A 6,444-nucleotide genomic window follows, 5' to 3' on the forward strand; every position below is an offset into this window, starting at 1 on the left:
GTATTATGTTTCCGGTTAATACAATTCTAGCATGAATAATAAACATTTATCATGATATAAGGAAATATATAATACTTTATTATTGCCTCTAGGGCATATTTCCTTCAGTCTCCCACTTGCACTAGAGTCAATAATCTAGTTCACATCGCCATGTGATTTAACATCAATAATTCACATCACCATGTGATTAACACCCATAGTTCACATCTCTATGTGACCAACACTCAAAGGGTTTACTAGAGTCAATAATCTAGTTCACATCGCTATGTGATTAACACCCAAAGAGTACTAAGGTGTGATCATGTTTTGTTTGTGAGATAATTTTAGTCAACGGGTCTGTCACATTCAGATCCGTAAGTATTTTGCAAATTTCTATGTTTACAATGCTCTGCACGGAGCTACTCTTAGCTAATTGCTCCCACTTTCAATATGTATCTAGACCGAGACTTAGAGTCATCTAGATTAGTGTCAAAACTTGCATCGACGTAACCTTTACGACGAACCTTTTGTCTCTTCCATAATCGAGAAACATATCCTTATTCCACTAAGGATAATTTTGACCGCTGTCCAGTGATCTACTCCTAGATCACTATTGTACTCCTTTGCCAAAATCAGTGTAGGGTATACAATAGATCTGGTACACAGCATGGCATACTTTATAGAACCTATGGTCAAGGCATAGGGAATGACTTTCATTCTCTTTCTATCTTTTGCCGTGGTCTGGCTTTGAGTCTTTACTCAATTTCACACCTTGTAACACAGGCAAGAACTCTTTCTTTGACTGTTCTATTTTGAACTACTTCAAAATCTTGTTAAGGTATGTACTCATTGAAAAAAACTGATCAAGCATCTTGATCTATCTCTATAGATCTTGATGCTCAATATGTAAGCAGCTTCACCGAGGTCTTTCTTTGAAAAACTCCTTTCAAACACTCCTTTATGCTTTGCAGAATAATTCTACATTATTTCCGATCAACAATATGTCATTCACATATACTTATCAGAAATGTTGTAGTGCTCCCACTCACTTTCTTGTAAATACAGGCTTCATCGCAAGTCTGTAAAAACTATATCCTTTGATCAACTTATCAAAGCGTATATTCCAACTCCGAGATGCTTGCACCAGTCCACAGATGGATCGCTGGAGCTTGCATATTTTGTTAGCACCTTTAGGATTGACAAAACCTTCTGGTTGCATCATATACAACTCTTCTTTAATAAATCCATTAAGGAATGCAGTTTTGTTTATCCATTTGCTAGATTTCATAAAATGCGGCAATTGCTAACATGATTCAGGCAGACTTAAGCATAGATACGAGTGAGAAACTCTCATCGTAGTCAACACCTTAAACTTGTTGAAAACCTTTTGCGACAATTCTAGCTTTGTAGATAGTAACACTACTATCAGTGTCCGTCTTCCTCTTGAAGATCCATTTAATCTCAATGGCTCGCCGATCATTGGGCAAGTCAATCAAAGTCCATACTTTGTTCTCATACATGGATCTCATCTCAGATTTCATGGCTTCAAGCCATTTTGCGGAATCTGGGCTCACCATCGCTTCTTCATAGTTCGTAGGTTCGTCATGGTCTAGTAACATAACCTCCAGAACAGGATTACCGTACCACTCTGGTGCGGATCTTACTCTGGTTTACCTACGAGGTTTGGTAGTAACTTGATCTGAAGTTACATGATCATCATCATTAACTTCCTCACTAATTGGTGTAGGAGTCACAGGAACAGATTTCTGTGGTGAACTACTTTCCAATAAGGGAGCAGGTACAGTTACCTCATCAAGTTCTACTTTCCTCCCACTCACTTCTTTCGAGAGAAACTCCTTCTCAGGAAAGGATCCATACTAAGCAACGAATGTCTTGCCTTCGGATCTGTGATAGAAGGTGTACCCAACTGTCTCCTTTGGGTATCCTATGAAGACACATTTCTCCGATTTGGGTTTGAGCTTATCAGGATGAAACTTTTTCACATAAGCATCGCAACCCCAAACTCTAAGAAATGACAACTTTGGTTTCTTGCCAAACCTCAGTTCATAAGGCGTCGTCTCGACGGATTTTGATGGTGCCCTATTTAACGTGAATGTAGCTGTCTCTAATGCATAACCCCAAAAACGATAGTGATAGATCGGTAAGAGACATCATAGATTGCACTATATCCAATAAAGTACAGTTATGACGTTCAGACACACCATTACACTGTGGTGTTCCAGGTGGCGTGAGTAGTGACACTATTTCACATTGTTTTAACTGAAGGCCAAACTCGTAACTCAAATATTTTACCTCTGCGATCATATCGTAGAAACTTTTATTTTCTTGTTACGATGATTCTCCACTTCACTCTGAAATTATATGAACTTTTCAAATGTTTCAGACTTCTGTTTCATTAAGTAGGTATACCCATATCTGCTCAAATCATCTGTGAAGGTCAGAAAATAATGATACCTGCTACGAGCCTCAATATTCATCGGGCCACATACATCTGTATGTATGATTTCCAACAAATCTGTTGCTCTCTCCATAGTACCGGAGAACGGCGTTTTAGTCATCTTGCCCATGAGGCACGGTTCGCAAGCATCAAGTGATTCATAATCAAGTGATTCCAAAATCCATCAGTATGGAGTTTCTTCATGCGCTTTACACCAATATGACCTAAACGGCAGTGCCACAAATAAGTTGCACTATCATTATTAACTTTGCATCTTTTGGCTTCAATATTATGAATATGTGTATCACTACGATCGAGATCCAACAAACCATTTTCGTTGGTGTGTATGACCATAGAAGGTTTTTATTCATGTAAACAGAACAACAATTGTTCTCTGACTTAAATGAATAACCGTATTGCAATAAACATGATCAAATCATATTCATGCTCAACGCAAACACCAAATAACACTTATTTAGTTTCAACACTAATCACGAAAGTACAGGGAGTGTGCGATGATGATCATATCAATCTTGGAACTACTTCCAACACACATCGTCACCTCGCCTTTTACTAGTCTCTGTTTATTCTGCAACTCCCGCTTCGAGTTACTACTTTAGCAACTGAACCAGTATCAAATACCGAGGGGTTGCTATAAACACTAGTAAAGTACACATCAATAACATGTATATCCAATATACCTTTGTTCACTTTGCCATCCTTCTTATCCACCAAATAGTTGGGGCAGTTCCGCTTCGAGTGACCAGTCCCTTTGCAGTAGAAGCACTTAGTCTCAGGCTTAGGTACAGACTTGGGCTTCTTCACTTGAGTAGCAACTTGCTTGCCATTCTTTTTGAAGTTCCCCTTCTATCCCTTTGCCCTTTTCTTGAAACTAGTGGTCATGTTAACCATCAACACTTGATGCTTTTTCTTGATTTCTACCTTCGTCGATTTCAGCATCGCGAAGAGCTCGGGAATTACTTTTGTCATCCCTTGCATACTATAGTTCATCACAATGTTCTACTAACTTGGTGATGGTGACTAGAGAATTCTGTCAATCACTATTTTATCTGGAAGATTAACTCCCACTTGATTCAAGCGATTGTAGTACCCAGACAATCTGAGCACATGCTCACTAGTTGAGCGATTCTCCTCCATCTTTTAGCTATAGAAATTGTTGGAGACTTCATATCTCTCAACTCGGGTATTTGCTTGAAATATTAACTTCAACTCCTGGAACATCTCATATGGTCCATGACGTTCAAAACGTCTTTGAAGTCCCGATTCTAAGCCGTTAAGCATGGTGCACTAAACTATCAAGTAGTCATCATATTGAGCTAGCCAAACGTTCATAACGTCTGCATCTGGTCCTGCAATAGGTCTGTCACTTAGCGGTGCATCAAGGACATAATTTTTCTGTGCAGCAATGAGGATAATCCTCAGATCACGGATCCAATCCGCATCTTTGCTACTAACATCTTTCAACATAATTTTTTCTCTAGGAACATATCAAAAATAAACACAGGGAAGCAACAACGCGAGCTCTTGATCTATAACATAATTTGCAAAATACTATCAGGACTAAGTTCATGATAAATTTAAGTTCAATTAATCATATTACTTAAGAACTCCCACTTAGATAGACATCCCTCTAATCATCTAAGTGATTACGTGATCCAAAGCAACTAAACCATGTCCGTTTAACACGTGAGATGGAGTAGTTTCAATGGTGAACATCACTATGTTGATCATATCTACTATATGATTCACGCTCGACCTTTCGGTCTCTGTGTTCCGAGGCCATATCTGTATATATGCTAGGCTCGTCAAGTTTAACCTGAGTATTCCGCGTGTGCAACTGTTTTGCACCCGTTGTATTTGAACGTAGAGCCTATTACACCCGATTAACACGTGGTGTCTCACCACGAAGAACTTTCGCAATGGTGCATACTCAGGGAGAACACTTTTGTCTTGAAATTTTAGTGAGAGATCATCTTATAATGCTACCATCAATCAAAGCAAGATAAGATGCATAAAGGATTAACATCACATGCAATCAATATAAGTGATATGATATGGCCATCATCATCTTGTGCTTGTGATCTCCATCTCCGAAGCACCGTGCTCGTGATCTCCATCTCCGAAGCACCGTCATGATCACCATCGTCACCGGCTCGACACCTTGATCTCCATCGTAGTATCGTTGTCGTCTCGCCAACTTATTGCTTTTACGACTATCGCTACCGCTTAGTGATAAAGTAAAACTATTACATGGCGATTGCATCTCATACAATAAAGCGACAACCATATGGCTCCTGCCAGTTGCCGATAACTCGGTTACAAAACATGATCATCTCATACAACACATTATATCACATCATGTCTTGACCATATCACATCACAACATGCCCTGCAAAAACAAGTTAGACGTCCTCTACTTTGTTGTTGCATGTTTTACGTGGCTGCTACGGGCTTAGCAAGAACCGTTCTTACCTACGCATCAAAACCACAACGATAGTTTGTCAAGTTGGTGCTGTTTTAACCTTCGCAAGGACCGGGCGTAGGCACACTCGGTTCAACTAAAGTGAGAGAGACAGACACCCGCCAGTCACCTTTAAGCAACGAGTGCTCCGAACGGTGAAACCAGTCTCGTGTAAGCGTACGCGTAATGTCGGTCCGGGCCGCTTCATCTCACAATACCGCTGAACCAAAGTATGACATGCTGGTAAGCAGTATGACTTATATCGCCCACAACTCACTTGTGTTCTACTCGTGCATAGCATCAACGCATAAAACCAGGCTCGGATGCCACTGTTGGGGAACGTAGTAATTTCAAAAAAATTCCTACGCACACGCAAGATCATGGTGATGCATAGCAACGAGAGGGGAGAGTGTTGTCCACGTACCCTCGTAGACCGAAAGCGGAAGCGTTATCACAACGCGGTTGATGTAGTCGTACGTCTTCACGATCCGACCGATCAAGTACCAAACGCACGGCACCTCCGAGTTCTACACACGTTCAGCTCGATGACGTCCCTCGAACTCCGATCCAGCCGAGTGTTGAGGGAGAGTTTCGTCAGCACGACGGCGTGGTGACGATGATGATGTTCCACCGACGCAGGGCTTCGCCTAAGCTCCGCAACGGTATTATCGAGGTGTAATTTGGTGGAGGGGGGCACCGCACACGGCTAAGAGATCTCAAGGATCAATTGTTGTGTCTATGGGGTGCCCCCCTGCCCCCGTATATAAAGGAGCAAGGAGGAGGCAGCCGGCCAAGGGAAGAGGCGCGCCAAAGGGGGGAGTCCTACTCCCACCGGGAGTAGGACTCCTTTCCTTGTGGGAGTAGGAGAAGGGAAGGGGGAAGGACAAAGAAGGAAGGGGGTGCCCCCCTTCCCTAGTCCAATTCGGACCAGATCATGGGGAGGGGCGCAGCCACCTTTTGAGGCCTTTCTCTCCTTTCCCGTATGACCCATTAAGGCCCAATACGAATTCCCGTAACTCTCCGGTACTCCGAAAAATACCCGAATCACTCGGAACCTTTCCGAAGTACGAATATAGTCGTCCAATATATCGATCTTTACGTATCGGCCATTTCGAGACTCCTCGTCATGTCTCCGATCTCATCCGGGACTCCGAACTCCTTCGGTACATAAAAACTCAATAAAACTGTCATCGTAACGTTAAGCGTGCGGACCCTTCGGGTTCGAGAACTATGTAGACATGACCGAGAGACTTCTCCGGTCAATAACCAATAGCGGGACCTGGATGCCCATATTGGCTCCCACATATTCTACGAAGATCTTTATCGGTCAGACCGCATAACAACATATGTTGTTCCCTTTGTCATCGGTATGTTACTTGCCCGAGATTCGATCGTCGGTATCTCGATACCTAGTTCAATCTCGTTACTGGCAAGTCTCTTTACTCGTTCCGTAATACATCATCCCGCAACTAACTCATTAGTCACAATGCTTGCAAGGCTTATAGTGATGTGCATTACCGAGTGG

The sequence above is a fragment of the Triticum aestivum genome, chromosome 2D, assembly GCF_018294505.1.
Source record: "Triticum aestivum cultivar Chinese Spring chromosome 2D, IWGSC CS RefSeq v2.1, whole genome shotgun sequence".
Taxonomy (NCBI): Eukaryota; Viridiplantae; Streptophyta; class Magnoliopsida; order Poales; family Poaceae; genus Triticum; species Triticum aestivum.